Source organism: Cryptomeria japonica, chromosome 1 (assembly GCF_030272615.1).
Source record: "Cryptomeria japonica chromosome 1, Sugi_1.0, whole genome shotgun sequence".
In the NCBI taxonomy this organism is placed as follows: domain Eukaryota; kingdom Viridiplantae; phylum Streptophyta; class Pinopsida; order Cupressales; family Cupressaceae; genus Cryptomeria; species Cryptomeria japonica.
In genome coordinates this window covers 304,456,305-304,478,031 of record NC_081405.1, presented here as the reverse complement: position 1 = coordinate 304,478,031, position 21,727 = coordinate 304,456,305, and the positions used below count along the sequence as shown (strand labels likewise).

At 35.4% G+C, this 21,727-nt stretch overlaps 1 non-coding gene across 1 annotated transcript; it reads right to left on the bottom strand.

Annotated features, from left to right (window-relative positions):
• Positions 1-3,394: 3,394 nt before the first annotated feature.
• On the bottom strand, positions 3,395-3,467 carry TRNAR-CCU (transfer RNA arginine (anticodon CCU)). The gene has a single exon. It is a non-coding gene; the product is annotated as a tRNA-Arg (tRNA).
• Positions 3,468-21,727: the final 18,260 nt, after the last annotated feature.

Sequence of the window (21,727 nt, the reverse complement as noted above, 5' to 3'; positions counted from 1 at the left end):
AAACTCCATGATCATGATCATTTAGAAGTATTCATTGATTTTATAAAGATTACAAAGAATTTAGGAAGGCTCTCATTAGTCTCCTTCCTTTTGGAGATATGAAATGAGTACTCTTTGGTCCTACTCTTTGTCTTGTGTTTTGTAACATTGAGCTTACCATATCCAATGAGGATGAGTTTGCCTTTGCTATCTTTTTTAGAGGTGGGGGAGAAGCCAACTATAGGAAATTGCTCCCATTAAAAAAATTCTAAGCTAGGTCTTCGCCTAGTGGTTACTATAGCTTCCTCACTCTATTTTCAATACTTGTTGAGAGCAGGGATTGCTTGATCCTTTGAAGAGGGAACCTACACAAAATCATCCATATTAAAAATGCTACTATTGAGCTCTAAATTTTGAACCTCTCCTATTCTATTTGAAGAAGGTTCGCTGCCAATCCCTTGTTTGAGTACAATTGTATATTTCAAGGCAAAGTAAGTAGTATAGTAAATAGGGGTTGGAGTACTAGGAGCTTGCATGAGCTTAGTGGTTTGTACAAGCTTTGAGGCAATAGTAATTCCATCGACGTCTTTGTCTCTATCATTCTTAAAGATGATGTTCATTTCCTTAGAGTGTTCATTCACATGTGAAACTAATAGATTTAAAGCTATTAGATAATTTTAATTCATCCTTAGGTAAAGTGGCAACTATCAAACTACTAGGCTTCTGCAATATCTTATTATTTTGACTCTTGATTTCAAGTTATTGAACAATGCTTATAACAGTTGATCTAGAATCAAGGTTAGAAACCATTTTACTATCTCTCAAGGTATTGAAATCTGTTGGTTTAAGAATGCTCATGTTTAAGCTATACACTTAATTTTAGTATGTTCATTAATCTCTTTCATATATTCCTTTCTTAGGGTGATATTTTCTCTAATTTTATCAACCACAAGTTGTTGGGCATTCTTCCTCCTTGTTTTTTGGTGTTTTGGGACTAGGATCAAACCATAGTTTAATTCCTTCAAGGTGTTGGTGGCAAGGACTTGGGGGTGATTGAATTAAAGATAGCATAATAGAGTAGTGTAATTTTAAGGCAATCAAAGCAAATGGAGGAAGCCATAGGAAGTAGACTTAGGGAGAGGACCTTGTTAGAAGTGGCACAAATGGTGCTAACAATAAGTAGATCTTTGTTAGAGATGGGTTGCGAACAAGGCTTAGGTTTATTCAAAACTTCAACGTTAGTTTGAAAAACATCTTTTAGAGAGTCAAGGGTGGAGGCTTATACAGACAAATTCGACTCACTATTACTTGACCACTTGGGATATGACACCATCATTCGACTTACCCATAAAACTAGATTTGGCATACATTTCAAGCCACTATATGATGGTGGCCCACTATAATTAAGAGAAGTGTTAGTTTTGTTAGGCCTACTAGTGATAATAGGCCATTTATTTAAAAATGTCCTTTTTTTGGACATAAGTAGAAAAAATTTAACCCCCTAACACTTCAATCTCACAAGAAAAGGACTCCTCTTCAAAATCAATCTCAATAGAACCAGGTATTTTGACCCTAAGAGTAAGAGAAACTAAAACCTTGACATCTAAGTGTGGTAGAGTAATCCTATCCTCATCCATCCTTATGACTTTTATTAAGGTGTAGATCAGTTGGGATACGAGCGTCCACATTATTGGCATTGCATTCTTGAAATTGTAATCTATCTAGTGCATGAAAGTGACAAGACTTCATCACTAATGACTTCAAGAGTACATTTTAATGCCCTAAATGTGCAATACCTATACTCGAATATTGTTTATTTGTAACTATTTATTGCATTCTACCATCTTTGAATTTTTTTTATTTATTTGTTTGCAAAATTCTATAGAAGGAAATTTAAATGCCAAGTCTTTTAAACCAGATATTTTTAAACCACTCAACTAGAAGCTTTCTTGTTATAATCTTATTGCTATATACCACAACAAGAAATATAGCAATGTTTTTCAATCTAATTTTTTCATCATTTGAAACCTTTAGCATATTTACATTGGATGAGACAAAAATTTTCCTAGGTTTGTAGGGATGGCACATACCTTTTCCTCCTCTTGTATCACATTTAGACAGAAAATTAGCCACAAAGAACACAAATTTTGGAACAACCATCGATTTTTCCACAACCACATCTATAATGATTTAATATCATATTTATGAACATTAGTCTCTTTAGTCTTGATAGATGGATTTCCATTCATTAACAAAGTACACCACCAAAACCCCAAAACATTAATGCATATGTGGTCCTCCATCCAAGGTTGTAAGGGAAAAGAATGAGAATGAAAAGACAAGCATCCACTTGCATACAAAGCACACAACAAATAACATGATCGAGGAAATTCCAAGGGATCATTAAGCCCACTTACTTAGTAACAATCAAACCTATGTGGACGAGGGTTAGGGTGGTCATCTCCTCCACCAACTCTGTACAAAATCCTTGAAACCCTAGCTATCGCTCTTGTCTCCCAACCACCACTTGTTTGATTCTTTCCTTCTATACCTTTTAATTTTATATAACTTGTTTCCAAGAAAATTTACCTACCCTATCACAACATGAAGTTTTTAAAGAGACACATACCAAAACCAATTTCATGTTACTCTTGCTTTATTATAGGTATTCATAATAAATGAAGAATGAATCCAATTTAATTTAGAGATCTTATTGCTCCAATTTTTTCCAATCTTTTAAATAAAATATTTGTTTTGTGGAATTTAATGAAACTATTTCAAGATTGTTTTATGTCCAGTTTATTGAATAGAAGATGATTTTCTGATGTGAGACATCTTTTGAGTGAAAAACCCTTGCAATATAGCCCATCGACTAAAAAATGTGACATTTGTATGGATTGAGGTCAAAAGAAAGGGTCTATCAGAATCCATGGTGAATGATATAATAATAAAAAATAATGGACAATAAAATGACCAAACAAGGTAAAAAATGTAGGTGAAATATAAAGAAATGCAATGAGAATAGTGATTATTTTCATATCAAAAAGTAAGGTAATTGTAGTCACAAATATCTAGATTGAAATTAATAAGGGAGGAGGATAAACTCTAATGGAAAAGCTTCGAGGGTTGGATTTGAAATATAAGAAGAAACTAGGTGTCAAACACTAGTCGAAGCACAATAAGCACAAAAATAAATCAAATATTAAGAATAACGGAAAAACTTATAATATAAAATGTTAAATAGATCAAAAATTAAATAATCTAACCTTAAATTATAGGCATTCATGATACAAGTTCTCTAAAATGAAGGAAGTTGAAGAACATCCCCTCCAACATATTTGGTGTGTTAATTTTTTGGTTAAAAATTCTAAACAAATGCCAGAGTGCGTGTTAATTTTTGGGTACATACGTTAGACGCGCCAGGTAGGGGTCGAACCTACGACCTTCTACTTAGGAAACAGACGCTCTATCCACTGAGCTACAGGCGCTGACGTCAAGTCGTAGTTTAATATTTATTTAAAAATTCTGTAAGAATTTCACGTCGTGGTTGTTGAGATCTGGGCTCGAATTCCAGCAGCCACACTGTTATATGGTGATGTCGGTTTAGAAGATTCAAATGTTACAGTTTGATTTTGACATTCATACCCATAAAAAATATTAATTGTTAAAAATATATATATATATATAAAGAAAATAAAATTGGGAAGCAATAATAAATTAGTGATATATATAAAATCTTCAACATAATTATGTTAACAATTAATATATATTTATAATAAAATTATATATATTATTATTTATATTAAATGTCAAAAAATTAAATTTTAACTATTATCACAAGTTTTAAAATTCATATAAAAATATAAATTAATTCTAAAAATTTATATTAAAATATCTTAAAAATTGGAAATAGTTATATCTTATCTTTTCAAAATATTTTAAATCAGTTTGTATTTTATACTAAATATTGTAAAATAATATATCATTATAAATTAGAATACTATATTATATTTACCTAGAACAACTTTTTACGATTTATTAATAACTTATAATGTCATATATATGGTTTTATGAAAATATAACATGTCAATCTATTTGATATAATACATTTTTAAATTGTCATATACAGTCCAAAAGTGGAAAAATGGCTATATAGACCATCAAATTCTAAGCTTGGCTTAAATGGTAGAATGCTCACTTTGCATGTAAAGGTATGTGGTTTGATACCCCACATCTCCATTTTTTATTCAATCCTCAGTTCTTATCATGTGTAATTTTGAGACTTCATTAATTTTGCACTTTGTTTCCTATCTGATGTCATCGGATGTCCATACAAGCTAAATTGTGTTTTCATGAAGGTTATTATGATAGGTTTGTTAGAATGTTTGTTTAGAAACTTAAAAGGTGTTTTGCTTTGATGTTTAAATGTCTTTTTCTTATATTTTGTATTTTTTAAGTTTTTATTATTATCAACAATAATATCATTATGAGTAACATTATTCTTGACTGTTTCTTAGGTTTTCCAAATGGTTTTAAGCATAGTGGAACCTATATGAACCACTAGAAAATTGCCAACTATTAAATCACTTAAAGGAAGCAATTTCCAAGACTAAGCTTGCTTAGGAACAAAAAGATTGATAGTGTTCCTAACAAGATCCTTCCAAAGCTCAACACCCTCCAAGGCTTTAATAATATATTTGATAGCAAGTGGCATTCCCTAGATCTTAAGATCTTTCAGGCCTAGCCCCCATCACCTCTTATCTAGACAACACCACTCCCACTTCACAAAGTGTTGTTTGCTTTTTCCTTTGCAATTAGACCATAAGAACTTCTAGATATGTTTTTTAATGTCATCGACTTTATAACAACTAAATAACCAAACTGAGGACTAATACACATCGTGTGAAGACATAATTTTTTGACACACTTGTATCATGCCAACCAATGAGAGGAATTGTTCGATTCGGTTCTCAATTTTGTGATGATTTTTTCCTTTTATGCAAAGCCACATATCTTTTAAGCAAGGGTTAAGTGCAAATGGAATGCCAAGATATCCTACGTGTTTAGTACCTTCCCATAGAAAGTCATAGTTTACAAACCATTGTTGGATTTTTTCATGCCACCCTAACATGATAGACATGACCATAAGATAGTTTAGCATCTAGAATTAGTACATAAGAGATTTAATTTCTTCATGACAAGGTCCATATTTCCTTCACCAAGTTCAAGAAACAAGGTTGTATCATAAAAAAAACTAAATATCTAAAAAATCCTCCATATTAGGTAGGGAGATGTCTTTCACTTTGAGAGAGAAAGAGGATCACCTGAAAAAATAGAATATAGCATCACACGTAATGATAAACAATGCACGGGCCAAGGGACATCCTTGCCTGATAGATCTTTCTAGATTAAAAGATTTAGATAGAGAAACATTGATATCATTTGGAGCAACTGCATCTTTCATTAGTGTTTTGACTAAGTGACAAAATCTTGTAGGTAAGAGAAAGGCTTCTAGGGCCATGATAAAAAAAGACCACTCAACCCTATGATATACTTTCTCTAAATCTAATAAAAACATAGAAACATTTTGATTAGATAGCTTGGCCCAATTCTTGACCTCCCAGCTTGTCAAAATATTCTCAAGGATATAACTTCCTTTGATGAACTTTGTTTGAGTATTTCTAATTAACTTTGGGAGAATATCTGCAAGCCCTAGGCTAATAATTTTTGCAAGAACCTTATATGATACATTCAACAATGTAATTGACCTCTAATTCTTGATGAGGGACATGTCCACATCCTTTGGTAGAATTTTAATAACACCTTTTTTAAATATTAACTCCCAAGGACCCTTTGTCCAAGGCTTCCTTATAAATGACAACATATCTTCACTAATCCATTCTATATTATTGTTATAAAACTCCACAAGCATTCCATCTGCACCCATGTATTTGTCATTATTAAGCACATTAATGGCCTTCTTCACTTCCTCCAGGGTGATGTCTTTGTATAGACTATGAATGTCTTGAGGAGTGAATTTATTAGGTATGAACATCCTATAGAAGCTTCTTGCTTCTTGACTCTTAGGGTAAATAGGCTCTTATAGAACCCATTTTAAGCACAACTTTGTCTTTAGCCCACACTTTATCAAAATTTTCCTTGTTTTCTTTGTGTTTTACGAATTTAAAGAAAAAATTTGACCATTTATCCCCATTTTTAATACAATCCATCTTTTCTCCTACTTGAGACCTTGTATCTTCCTAGTTTGGAGCCTCCTTAAAGAGTTTTTTTGCCACAACCAATTGCTCATTTAGCTCCAAGTTAGAAAGATAATCTTGTAAGCATGTTTCAACAATTAGGAGATCGTCATTTAACTTATCCTCTGACCTCCTATTGTCCATAGCTTTCGTTGTACGTATAGTTTGAAATATTATTAACATTATACTCCCATCTTTCAATGGCAGGCCTATCTTGCATCATCCATTTATTAATTTTTCGTAGCATAAAAATGACATTGTTGCAATCTTCATTTTGTAATAGATTGATATTCAACATGAAGTTATAGTTATTATGCAGCTTACCAACTATGTTGTTCATGAGGATATCAACTTGAATGGGATGATGATCTAAGAGGGTGCAAGGAAACACTTCTACATATGTACCATTATCATATTTGTTAAAACTAAAATGATCCTTGTTGCATAGAATATATCTAGTTTGCAGTATGTTATTCTCTTGTCTTGTTGAGAGTTGCACCAAGTAAACCATACGGCTTTATGTTTCTCCTTCTTACCATCAAGGGGATCCAATGGGTTCAAATTAGATTTTTTTCTAGCCCAATAATACTTCTCGTTACCTTTCCACTTCAATTTGGTTCTCCCAAATTTATCTCTTGGTGCTCAACCATGTTAAAATCCCCCCTAAGATCCATGAAATATCTTGAAGGTTATAAAGACATTTCCTTAACTCAATTATGTCAATATAGCCATTTGTATCAAGGCATAATATAATCCAAATTTGAGGTCATCTTTTTCTAGGATCACCCAAATAGCTTTGTTTTAAGGAGAGGATCCATTCCCAATAACATTTTGGGCCCATTTATTGGATATTAGGATAACTGAATCCCTCTTACCTTTCTCATGTGTGGTAGATAATTGGAAGGCATATTTTCAAATGCACTTAAGATTAACATCAAGGGTGAAGTGGATAGTGTTTACTTCTTACAATAATACAACATCTTTGTTCTTAGTCATGCTTAATAACCTTCTGACAACATACTTCCTATCACGGATTTCCAGACCCCTAATATTCCAATATGTGCAATTAAAATCCATGATCATAATCATTCATAAGAATCCATTGATTTCCTAAATCTTACAAAGAATTTAGGAAGCCTATCATCAGACTCCTTCCTTTTGGAGATAGGAGATGAGTACAATTTGGTAATATTCTTTTGTGTTTTACAAAATCGATCTTACCATACCCAATGAGGATTGCTTTGTCTTTGCTCTATTTTTTAGAGGCAGAGAGAAGACAACTCTAGGCAGTTGCTTCCTTTCAAAAATTTATAAGCTACGTCCTCTCTTAGTGGTTACTACAACCTCCTCACTCTACTTTTCATACTTATTGAGAGCATGGATAGTTTGGTCCTTTAAAGAGGAAACCTCCACAAAATTATGCATATTAACAAAGTTTCTACTGAGATTTAACTTTTGAATCCCTCCAATTCTATTTGAAAAAGTTTCATTGTCAATCCCCTATTTCGGTACAATTGTATATTCTAAGGCAAAGTCAGTAACATAGTCAAAATCAAGGTCAGAAACAAGTTTAGTAGTTCTCAAGGTATTGAAATTTTTTGGTTTGAGAATTCTCATGTTTAAGCTATACACTTCAGTTTCAATAGGTTCATTAATATCTTTCATAGATTCCTTTCTTAGGGCGATATTTTCTCTAATTTTTTCAACCACAAATTGTTGGGAATTCTTCTTCCCTATTTTTTGGTGTTATGAGACTAGGGTCAAACCATATTTTAAGTCCTTTGAGGTATTGGTGGCAAGGAATTTTTTGATTGATGCAAAGATAATAGAATAGAGTAGTGGTGTAGTTTTAAGGCAATCAAGGCTCAGGGAGGTAACCATAGGAAGCAAACTCAGGGAGAGGACCTCATTAGAAGTGGTAGAGATGGTGCTAACAATATGCAACTCTTTAGTAGAGATGGTTTGTGAACAAGGTTTAGGTTTAGTCAAAACATCAACATTAGTCTGAAAAACATCTTTCAGGGAGTCAAGGGTGGAGGATACTGCAGACAAAGATGACTCACTATTGTGTTTGGAGGGGATGCATTTTCAAGACTTGACCATTTGGGATAGGACACTATCATTCAACTTAGCCATAGAATTGGGTTTGGCATACTTGTTCAAGCCATTGTCTGATGGTGGCCACTAGAAATAAAAGAATTGTTGGTTTTCCATGTCTATTAGTGATAATAGAGCAATTTATTTGAATATTTCCTTATTTATGATATAAGTAGCAGACATTTAACCCCCTAGCAGTTCAATCTTATAAGAAAAGGACTCTTCTTTAATATTAATCTCACTAAAACCTTGGCATCTAAGTGTGGCAGAGTAACCCTAACCTCATCCATCCTTATGAATTTTTCTAAGGAGGGGATCTATTAGGCTATGGGTGTCCATATTATAGGCAATAAGTTCTTAATAGTAATCTATCTAGGGCACGAAAGTGCTAGGACTTCATCAATAATGACTTCAGGGGTCCATTCTAACTCCCTAATTGTGCAGTTACCTATATTTCAATACTATTTATTTGTAATTGTTTCTTGCATTATGCCATCTTTAAGAAAATTATAAACAAACATATTTGCACCATTCTAGAGAAGGAAATTTAAATGCCAAGTTTTTTAAACCAAATATTTTCAAACCACTCACCTAGAAGCTTTCTTGCAGAATCTTATTGCTACCTACCACAACAAGAAATATAGAAATGTTTTTCAATCTTTTGTTTTCATCATTTAAAACCTTTAGCATATTTGCATTGGGTGAGACAAAAAGTTTCCTAAGGTTTGAAGGAGGGGTCTTACCTTTTCCTCATCTTGTACTGTCATTCTCTTCTATTTCACATAGAAAATTAGCCACAAAGAACACAAAATTTAGAATAACCACTGATTGTGCCACAACCACATCTCTGAATGATTTAATATCATGTTTATGAACATTAGCCTCTTCTGGCTCAACCGATGGATTGCTATCCATTGATTAAAAAGTACACCAAGACTTGAAAACATTTATGCATATGTGTACCTCCAGCCAAGGCCATTAGGAAAAATAATGTGAAGAAAAAGACAAGCATCCACTTGCATACAAAGCACACAACAAATAATGTAACCAAGGAAAGCCTAAGGGAGAAATAAGCTCTCTTACTTACTAACAATCAAGCCTATGTGGAGGAGCATCAGGGTGGTCACCTCCTCCACCAACTTTGTATGAAATGCTCAAAACCATTGCTCTCGCTCCCATCTCCACACCACCTCTTGTTTTATTATTTCCTTCTATAACTTTTAATTTTAGAAAACTTGTTTCCAAGAAAATTTGCAAACCCTATCACAACAGAATGTTTTTAAACAAAGACACACCAAATTGGTATTCATAATAAATGAAAGATGGATTTGATTTGATTCAGAGATTTTATAGCCAAACTTTCTAGTCTTTTAAATAAAAATGAGCTTGTTGTTATGAATTCAATGGAGTTATTTTAAGATTTTTTTCTAACTAATTTATTGAGTAGAAGATGGATTTTTGATGTGAGACATATTTTGTGGGAAAACGCCATGCAATATAGCCTATCAACTAGAAAAATTGACATGTGCATGGATACAGGTCAAAGGAAGGGTCTATGGGAATCCACGGTGAATGATCTAACAATAAAAATAGTGGAGAATAAAATGACCAAACTAGGTAAAAAATGTAGGTGAAATAAAAAGCAAAGCAATGAGAATAGTGGTTAATTTCATATAAAAAAAGGTAAATACAGACACAAATATTTAGTTTGAAATCAATAAGAGAGGATGATAAACCCTTAAGGAAAATCCTCGATGGTAGGATTTGAAAGATAACAAACAACTAGGGGTCAAACCCTAGTTTAATCACAATGAGCACAAAAAGAAATCAAATGTTAAGAATACAAATAAAAAATTATAATATATATTATGTTAAATAGATCAAAATTAGATGATCTAACCTTAAATTCTAGGCATTCATGTTATGAGTTTTCTAAAATGAAGTAAGTTGAAGAACATCCCCTTCAAAACATCTAGTGTTAATAAAAATTTTATTCAAAATTCTAGACAAATGGAGTTGAGTCTAGAAATGTACATGAATTTGATAGATCAAGAACTAAAACATAGATAAATGAACTGGAACAAGAGATAATCTTGATATTAGATAGGATATTGATTCGACTACAATAGAAGATTTACAACTTAAATTTGAGATTGGATCTAGGATGACTAAGTTGTGAAAAATATGCTTTACAAAATTAAAACCATATCAAATTGTAGATCAATGCTACAAGGTCAACCTTGGTCCTCTTGAGTTTGAACTTAATATTTTTGGGTGCCTTTGTCTTTATTGGGTGGTCATACCAATTATTTGAGAGGGTCTACAAGTTAATCCTTTGACAATAGTAACTCATTTTCCATAAAAAAAGAGTTGATCCTTGTATATATTTATCTCAATAGGATTAAATGGCTAGCTTGTACCTCTTCCATAAATAAATGCATCTTTTTCTTGGTTTAATTTCTTTAAAGTAAGTAACCTATTTCAACCCAATTCTCGCCTTTTTTGCCTTACCCTCAACAATTGCATTAAGAGCTTGTTTGGCCTGATATGTGACGTCTGCAAGGCATGTTGTGAAAATGGTGGTATTATTTCCTACACCTTTTGCCAAATGCCATTTAAAGCGACAAATTTTTTTGTCGACCATGTTACCTACAAGTGTTAGATACAAAAAGTGTTGAGTTACTAACAAAAATTTTAGTCATTTTTTAAAATAGCAATAAAGCACACAAGGTTAACAAAATATTTAAGCTATTGAACCAAGCCATTATAGGATGATCTTAGAATCTTGGTCACATATGGAAACATGGCAAAAGATAATCAATAAAGATGGATACATATATTAGATAGCCAAGTGAAGTCATAACATAATGAAATTCTAATTAGAGTGTCTCGATTAAATTATCACCATAATGGTATTAAAACACTAAAAGGAGTAAAAAATGACAACATAAGAGTTAGTATTAATAGGGAGTTTTGTGAATTTCTAAATAGGATTTATAGAAATCACACACTTAGTTATTGCTAACTAGGTTAGAAATACAATTGAACTCTCCACCAAGCAGTGATCTTAGTCTACCAAATACACCAGTTGGACCCTTGAGGAACTCAATCATTCACAACTTCATATGTAAACATCTGAGAAGATTTATGAATTTATTTTTCTAGCCAATAGGAATCCCACACATGTGTCACCAAGTGTTCCTTGCTTAAAATTTAAAATATTGCACTAAAAAATGAGTGCCGCATATGAAATAAGAATAAATACGTTTATCCTCTCCATTTTCTATTTATACAAGGAAAGAAACATGTCACCTATTTCAACATGGTTGAAAATATAAAATACTCATTCACCATTGTGTTGAGTAGATTGAATGGACTCACAATTAAAAATATGCACCTATACATAAGCTACCCTAATTTGGCCACTTAATAGTGAATTTAGCTTTCAACATATGCATATAGTGTATCAAAATTTTGTTTGAACAAGATTTTAAGCACACATATTAGAATTAAAAATAAAATTGACAAAAAATGATAGCTAGGATTATGTGACAACAAACTATTAGTTCATAGAAGTTGGACTCACATTAATTGTTCACACATCCACTTGCTAATCAATCAATTCATACCTCAAATGAGAAACAAAAGTAATGAATTCCTAGTTTGATAATTCTATTGATCCCATGCAATACCATAAAATGGCCTAGCGTAAAAGTTGGTTATTGTTGGCCAATGATAAGACATACTAGGAAAACTTGCACCAATTAGTTGGCTACTTTACCAATGCATTTGCATGGCCACTTCTTATCTTATTTACAACTACAAAAAAACTATCACTATATCAAAATTTTATTTGAATATGATTGTGAAAATACTTATTAGAATAAAAGAAAGATATCCCCACAAAATGTGATAGCTAGGACCATGTAGCACCTAACTATGGTTCATAAAATTTGGACTCACATTAGTTGTTCACACGTCCCCATTTATCCATTTATCCCCATTTTTAATCCAATCCATTTTTTCTCTTACTTTGAGACCTTGTATCTTCCTAGTTTGGATCCCTCTTAAAGATTTTTTTGCCACAACTAGTTGTTCATTTAGCTCCAAGTTAGAAGGACCATATTGTAAGCATGTTTCAACAATCAGGAGATCATCATTTAACTTATCCTCTAACCTCCCGCTATCCATATCTCTTGTTGTACATGTAGATTGAAAGGTTATCTTCCAACTATTAACATTTGCTTGCCATCTTTCAATGGAAAACCTATCTTGCACATCATCCATTTATTAGTCTACCGTAGCATGAAAATGTTATTGTTACTGTAGTCACATAAATCTGTCCAGCTTAAATAAATGAATATTTCGTATTTATTTGATTAAAAATCCACTAACCATCAATTAATTAAATTAATATTTAATTAATTCATCCCCAAACATTCTTCTATTAATTAAATAAATTATTCAATTTATTTTAATTAATTCATTAAGCCAAATACAAATCAATTAAATAAATAAAATCTATTTATTTAATTAAATCCCCCTATTCCTCTTCTAAATAAATTAAATAAAACATTTATTTAAATCATTATCCGCCCCCACTTGCATTTTCCTACAAATGCAACTTGCACACATTTTGAAATAAATGAATTTTTATTTTAAATAAAATCCTATTTTCCCTCACCCACCAAATCCACTTGCAAAATCTAATCCCCTTCTAGATTCTTCTAACCCCTTCCTAATTAGCCTAATCCATCCTCTAAACTTTGTCACATCCCTAAGCAAAGGGAAGTCACTTCTCAAAACCTCAAAGTCTTTGATAACCATTAAAGGCTTCAAGTCTTCAACCACTAAATGGCTCAAAGTCTTTGATAACCTTTGAAAGCTTCCAACCTTCAACCACTTAATCCACAAAGTCTTCAAAAACCATTAATGGTTAACCCAAACCCTCCCACATGGTTAAAACATTTGTTTTGACTCAACCTCTACCCAACCCAAGGGTCTCATCAAGCCTTTAATGCTTTGACCATGATTATCTCTTAATCATTTGCACAAAGGTTTATCCTTGCATTAACTCCTAATCCAGTGGGTAATCCTAATTTAGACTTGACCCTTAGCCTTTAGATAACCATGAGATCTTCTCAGGCCTTTAATGCCTCCAACCTCTTCTCTCAACCCAATCCTGTGTTGACACTTGTCACTATTTTATTGGTGCAAATTGTGCACATGGATCCCCAACTTTCAAGCTTGGCCCTTGATTAAACCCTTCAATCCTGGCCATCCATTGCTCCATTTTTCCTATAAATAGAGCCCATTTCTTCATAATCCAGATCCTGAAAACTTGTATGCATTTAGGCTATAGACATTTTTAGAGAGCATTTAGCATAAGCAATCTAACATCTTATCATTTTGGTTTAAATACATCATTTTAGCATTAGTATTAGCTTTTTATTTCACATTTAGAGCTATACTACAATCTCAATCCTCCATAAGCATCCATAGTGCAAAAAGCTGCTGAGAGCTACACTATTTTGGAACTTGGAGAGGAGAGGAACAAGGGAGAAGAAGCTAAAGCCATGCTAAGAGGCAGTTGGAGATGCCTCATAATCTGTGTTTTGTTTATTAGATAAATTAGCATGTCTTTTGTGTCTCTTTTGGTATGCCTTCATAGTTTAGTTTTAGATTGATTAACACTAATGTTTTGTGTTCTTTGATCATAGACTAACCTTGTGCCATTTAGGAGGGCATCATTTGATGAACCCGACGTGAATCGAACACGCAACCTTCTGATATTTTTTTGTTAACTAACATGTTTGATTGTTGAAAGTGCCACACAGGTCGCGCTTCAGCGCTATTGAACACGTTTCAGCGCTACCGACAATTTTTCTTTTAGCGCTATTGTTTTTACAATAGCGCTATTGTTTTTACAATAGCGCTATTGTAAAAGTTTCGGCGCTGTTGAAATCTTTTTAGCGCTTCTGTTGTTATTCTAGCGCTATTGGAAACATTCTAGCACTTCTGCCTTTCTGTAACTTCTGTTCTTTCAGCGCTACTGTTTAAATTAGCGCTTCTGTTCAATGCAGACTAGCGCTATTGTATAAATTAGCGCTTCTGTAAAAACACAGACTAGCGCTATTGCGACAGAGTGTTGTCCAAGTCGCCTTGCAACCGAAAAATTGAGTATCTTAGGCTTGTGGAAGCCCCCCTTGAACACCGATTTTTACTAATTTCTTTTTTGTTCATGCAGGTTAACAACTCACCATAAAAATCACAAATTTGTCATTTAGTGCTTAAAAAGAACTTGAAAAACACAAAAAAAATTCATTGTTTTCTAGTTAGGACTCATCTTTCTATTGGTGCTTAAAATCAACACACAAAGTTCTTTTCTTGCATAAAACTACAAAACAAAATTTTTTTATTGTTTTCTAGTTAGGACTCATCTTTATTTTTGGTGTTTAAAATCAACCAAACAAAGTTCTTTCCTTGCATCAAATCTAAAAATCACAAGCCACACTTCAAATTTTGGTGCAGTTAAAAACTTACAAACCACTTGTTTTGGTTTTTTTTTTGCAAAATTGATTTTTACTTCAAAGCAAACGTGTTTTCCATTAAGTTGACCAGGATTTTCGAATTCTAGATTACAAAACACATTTCTTTTGAAGTTAAAAAGAACACCATGGCTGTTGGAGCAACATCTCCAAATAGTTAGATCACATTTGCAATGATGGATTAAAAAGAACAAGTGAATTTCGTGTTTGGCACGCTTGTGCACAAAGGTCAGTCGGGTGGTCCTACTTCTAACACACACTATCCTCTCCCTTGGCTCTCGTGGTCCTAGGTGCAAGAGAAAAGTGTTAGTAACACTCAAAATTTTATCTTTTTAAGAGAGGCCTGCTAAGGGATCGATACTCTTGGGAACGACCTTGAGCGGTAAATCCTTCGAGCCGCTATAGAAATCAGGTGAGAGCGAAAGCTGTAGCCTTGGGTATAGCTGTTCCTACAGTGTAACTGGCTGAAAGGACAAATGGGCCCCACCACCAGTTACAAGGCTCTTAAGTGAGTCACTGCAGAATGAACTTATGTCCAAAAACATTGAACATGACTAAACACCTTTAAGTAGTAGCCCACCCGTTCTATTGATTGAGGATATTTGAGATATAATTTAGTGCAAGAGCATAGAAGGTTTTGCTCCCAAGATACTCACCATACATATTTCCTTGAGTAGAAACATAGCTTTTTGAAAAGTCACTTGTGGCTTGATAAAAGTGGTGACTCCCCCATCATAGGGATCATCTATTTGTTATGCTCATGCAAGACTTAGTATATCACATCCTTACCTGCCACGGCGGGATTCATAAGATATGTAGTACCAAAGTCGAAGAAATATCAAGATGTGGGCTAAATTTATCACAACTGGCCATTTGACCTTAGGGATAAAAAGTGTTTGAAGTGTGTTCGTTTTACAGACCTAGTGCAAATTGAGTCGACTTCAGGCTTTGGAAATACACCTTAAAATAAATCTAAAGGAAGGGTCAAAAACAAGTCCAAGGATTGGGTTGATCTAGACCCATACTCATTTGTGCCTTTAAGGCAACATTCTTGTGTTTGTATACTTGCTTTGTTTTCTTGTCAAAGAAAAATCAGAAAATCACTTTCAAAAACAAAGTACTCATCCAACATTTCTCAAAAACAACCAAAAACAATCAAAAACAAAGTACAAACAAACAAAGAGTCAAATTTTATGACCATTCTTCACATCTTGCGAAAGAAGAAGTGTCATCAGAATATCAACTTGAAAAGGAGACCATTAAGCTCAAAGGCTTTGATCAAGAGGAGGAAATTCTTCTATATCAATCGACAAATCTTTGTCTCCCATAGAGTCTTTCTACATCGCATGCGTCTCTACCTTCAAGGCAAAACAAACGAATTTGATTCTGAATCATTGAACCGCAGAGCTTTTATGCAATATAGAGCTCTGAGTTATCACAAAAATCAAGGAGGAAAGATTAATCCCAACTTTTTCCCCAACATCTGCATCACCTACAACACAGCTCGAGAAATACCTACAACACCTGAAAGGGAAGAGGTAGAGTTTGTCCCATTTATAACACAAAGTTTTTATTGAAGTTGAAAATATTTTCATCCATCATCTCACTCATACATCATAACTTCATCATCAATCCATTCCCAACTCTCAAAACATTAAGAGGTTCTTGTCCCAAGATTCCTTTTTAGATATTGCTTAAAATCAAACACATCATATCACTTTTTAGATTGTTTCTACATCTAGGATAAGCTCATCCTAAGAGACACATCTATGCAGGTTAAAACTAGTTCATGAGTGAATCCTCTCATTACTAGGTAGTTAAATCTGTAACACGTCTCAGATTTCTCTACACCTTATCACATCAAGAACTTATCAAACAAGCAAGCAATTCGAAGAAGGAATTTTGGTTACATCTACCTTAAAAGTGCTAGAGATCTACATACCACATAATTCACCAACCATCAATCTCTCATTTCAAACTCATCATCATTTTCATGCAATTTCAACAAAGACTCATAAACAAAATGGCCCAAACCCGATCACAGTCACGGCAATGAGAAATAGAAATAGAAGAAGAAGAAGAGGAAAATCTCAATGAATTTCAAGAAGCACTTGGAGGAAATGCAGATGACGAAAACCCAAGTACTACCACTCCTGCAACAATAGAAAGGGCCCAGCATAACCCTCTCTTTAACAGACTGTTTGACAAAACACTCAGGAGCAATGCGGATGCTCACTTCTTAAGACTCGCTCAAGAAGGAGCAAAACTCCCCTCTGACTTTGATCTTGCCCAATTAAGACAAGCATCAGAAAGACAAAGTCGCCATGAGGAGGAAAGAGGTAGAGATCACATCAGATATAACATTCCTCGAGGTAACCCACCACCTCCTCCTCCAAATGAAATGGAGATGTTGTGGCAACAAGTCGAGAATCTCGCCCAACAACTCCATAGTGGTGTTAAGACCAATCAATTCTCACTTAACGACATCTGTCCCTATCCGTTTGATAGGAATCTTTATATGCCACCCTTTCCACGAGGATTCGAAACACCCAAATTTGAAAAATATAGAGGAAAGGGGGATCCCCGTGATCATGTCCGAGAATTTCATTCTGCTTGTCTCGAAGTAGCATATGAAGACACATACCTAATGCACCTTTTTCCCCAAAGCTTGGGAAGAACAACCACATCATGGTTTTCCTGACTACCAGGTGGCATTAGAACATTTGAGGAACTCATCTAGAAGTTCCTATCTCATTACTCTTATAATATTGAATGCGACATCACCATGGCTGATCTATGCAACACCAAACAAAAACTAGGTGAATTATTCTCAGTATTCCTGCAACGATGGCGCCAAATGTCTAGCAGACGTTCTCTTCAGTTACCTGAACGAGAACTAGTGGAAATTTTCATTTCCAACTTAAACGAAGAAATGGAATTTCACCTGGATGTCAAAGACACAGATTCTTTTAACGATATGATCACCAAAGGTATAAAATGTGAAAGGGCACTCATCAAGAAAGGACTCATCAAAATCTTTAATGAACCAAAAGATGGTCCTCGCCCGTGCTTGAATAGTGATAAACCGAACTTCTGGAACAAGAATAAGAATATCGTCAACGATGGGGTTGTGGATGCTCGAACTATCCAAAATGCACAACCTGTGGTTCGGTTTGCAGGACAAAACCCTCCACCTCAGAATAACACAAATGTTCCTTCAAATCAAGGTCGCATCACGTCTCATGATGAACCAAGACCTCGTTAGCAAAAACAAAAATGCACATACACTCCCTTAGGGGAACCCATTGAAACAGTGTTGCGACAACTCATTTCCCAAAATTTGGTCACTCTACCTAAGCTATCAAACTATGAGCCTCAGGTCAAACCGGCATGGTGGAGAGATACTGAACACTGTGAATTCCATCAAGGAAGAGGACACAAGACAAGTAATTGTCACCGATTGAAAGATCTCATTCAGGATCTTATTGATCGAGGAGAAATTGAAATTGAAGGACATGACCCAAAAACAACCAATAATGATCATCTAATGTTCAAGAATCCACTTCCATCACAAGATCAAAGGGGTCCTTCTACTTCTAGGCGAGGCACTGATACCACTGATTATACACAGGCTGCATATAATTACACTGTAAATCACTTGTATGATGCCAGTGAACAAATTGCAACTATAACCTTCAAAAATCCCACCTCAAATTGCAATGTTGTTACACGTCGTGGCAAGGTCACCATCAAGGCAGCTCCACAGGGCACCACCTCCGTCCCAAAGCAGTACAATCTTGTGGAACACTTAGATAAAACACCTGCGCTTATATCCATTTTAGAGCTATTGCGCCTATCACCATCTCATAAAACTATCTTGGATCAAGCACTCCAAGAGGCGTCAGTCCCTGCAAACCTGAATACGAACCAGTTTCAAGCCATGGTTGGAAATCTAAAGTCATCCCCTTGTCTCACTTTTTCCGAAAGTGACAACTCTTTCTTCCAACAACCTCATAATGCTTCGCTACACATTGAAGGCTTTATCAACCAACACAGGATCAAGCGAGTCTTGATCGATAATGGAGCAGGCCTAAACATTTGTACACTACAGTTGGTCACAGCATTGGGATATGCAATAGAATCAGTGGATCCTCGCAAGAAGATCACCATCAAGGCCTATGATGATGCAGAGCGTTCATCCAAAGGAGCTGTGGTACTACCAATCTGAGTGGGCCCTATGGTAAAGCACATCATCTGTCAGGTTCTGGACCTTCCTCTGCCATATAATCTATTATTAGGGAGACCTTGGATACATGCCATGCAAGCTGTTCCATCTACCTACCATCAATGTATCAAGTTCCCACATAATGGTGTAGAGATCACAATCCTGGGCGATGCAAATCCCTTTGCATTTTGCCATAATATCAGCCATCAACTAGAAATTATTGTTCCTAATAATAGGGAAGCCATTTCCTCCACATCATATGTAAGTCCCGCCTCTCTTGCCAGTTCTAACACCCCTATACCCAAGCAAGAAAAAGCTAAAGATGAAAGTAGCAGAGGAAGGTCCTGGAGAATATAACTTGAGTCAGCTCTTTTTTGTGGGACAAATGCCCACTTCTCTTAGAACACATGGTAAACCACAACAGTTACTCCAACAACCACTAATCACGCCTACATGTGCTTTGACACCTTTTGTCCTTGGAAAGAGTCAAGAGGAAGAGACACAAGATGAGGACCTAGCGAAATGGATCTATAAAGATCCCATCACCACTGATGAACCGCAAGTTACACTTCCTACGGAACAGTATGGCAAAGGCCTTCTCATTATGCAAAGAATGGGATATGATGGTCAGAGTGCTTTGGGATACTGCAAACAAGGACGACATGAACCTCTGCTACCAGAATTCAAGCCCAAAGGTAATACAGGCCTAGGTTTTGAAAAAGAGATCCTTCCTAAACTCAGATTCAAAGGAAAACCTAGCAAACCATTTTGCCCGCCTACTGCAAAGAGGACACCTTTCATAATCAAAGCACCATCAAACACTATCCCCACTGCCCCATCGAGGCTCACAAACCCAACACAGCCATCACCAATGCCACTCATCCCACCAAACGAACCAGTAATCCCATCAGCAACACCATTAGCAGCAACAACTATATCAGAACCTGCAGCAGCATCTATGGCACCAGTAGTTGTAGCAGAAGCCACTGAGTCAACATTACCAATACTCCCTATACCAGATCCTTTAATCCCCATCGACCTTCCTGCAGCACCAATCATTACAAAGGTACATCAACCAATCACACCTGTAGTATTTAACTCAAAGGACATCCCAGTATGGTATAGTAATCGGATGCTGGAAAGTGATTCAGAGACCGACTCACATGAATGGGAATTTGATTCGGTATAGCTTAACACTTCAGATGAGGAAGATGCACCACTACCTCCACCACGCAAAGACATCCCTGTTTATGGAGAAGCACAGATAAAGACCACTTGGGTTCCTGAACTGGAAACATGTTCCACAGACCCTACGTCTCATCCTACGTCTGATTCTGACAGCGAGAGTACCATCAATGACCTTACCATAATGTCTTAACCCTCACTGATACATCTAACGCACTTAACCTAATCGATGAAGTAATGCCCATTATCCACCCTAAACTCATCGAATGGAACCAACCAAATCCCCCATGTCTTGACCTCTTCCAAAACGATGAGGCCATCATTGACTTTTTGGAATTAAGGGATAACCTACCAAGCGGGGATCACAAAGCTGGATTCGCCATTGAACTTAATAGCGCAGCATACTTCGGGGCGGATGCCAAACCTTTCAGCTGCAAAAATATAACAATAAAACATGGGTCTTCTAGTGAAAACCACACAGTGGCACTGTTTGATCCGACAAAAGTAAAAAGAAAGAGTGTATCCAACGGTGAAAACCTCTCTGAGGCGCCTGAGGATGAAGGGTTTGACATTCTCCCTGATAGTACACAACAGGAACGATCAACGATTCTCATCGAGGAAACCAAAGAATACAATGTGGGGACTTCTGAAAATCCTCATCTCATACATCTGGCATCTCTTCTCACTCTAGAGGAACAACCTAAATTTATAGAGTTCTTCCAGAAGCGTCAGATCAACTTTGCATGGTCATATGAAGACATGCCTGGGCTTGATCCTGATTTAGTCATGCATCACCTCACAGTAGCAGAAGGAGCCAAACCTGTCAAGCAGAAGCTTCGTAAGATGCATCCTCAGATTGCAGTGCTAGTCAAAGCAGAACTCAAGAAACTCCTAGATGTTGGCTTCATTAGGCCAATTGATTATGCAGAATGGATCTCCAATATTGTGCCTGTCGGCAAACCAAAAGGGGGCATCCGCATTTGTACCGACTTCAGAGATCTGAATAAAGCCTGTCCTAAGGATGACTTCCCCCTTCCAAATATCGACATCATAGTGGATCTAACAGCAGGACATGCCATGATTTCACTCATGGATGGTTTTTCAGGATACAATCAGATAAAGATCACACCAGAAGATCAACATAAGACCGCCTTCACATGTCCATGGGGCACATATTGCTGGAATGTAATGCCCTTCGGTCTCAAAAATGCAGGAGAAACCTATCAAAGAGCAATGACCACCATCTTCCATGACATGATGCATACTATGATGGAAGATTATGTGGATGACTTACTAGCAAAATCACTCACCAGAGAAGGGCATCTCCACATCTTAGATAAAATCTTTGATAGACTGGAACAATACCATGTTTGACTCAACCCAAAGAAATGTGTCTTTGGAGTAACCTCCGGGAAACTTCTAGGATACATTGTCTC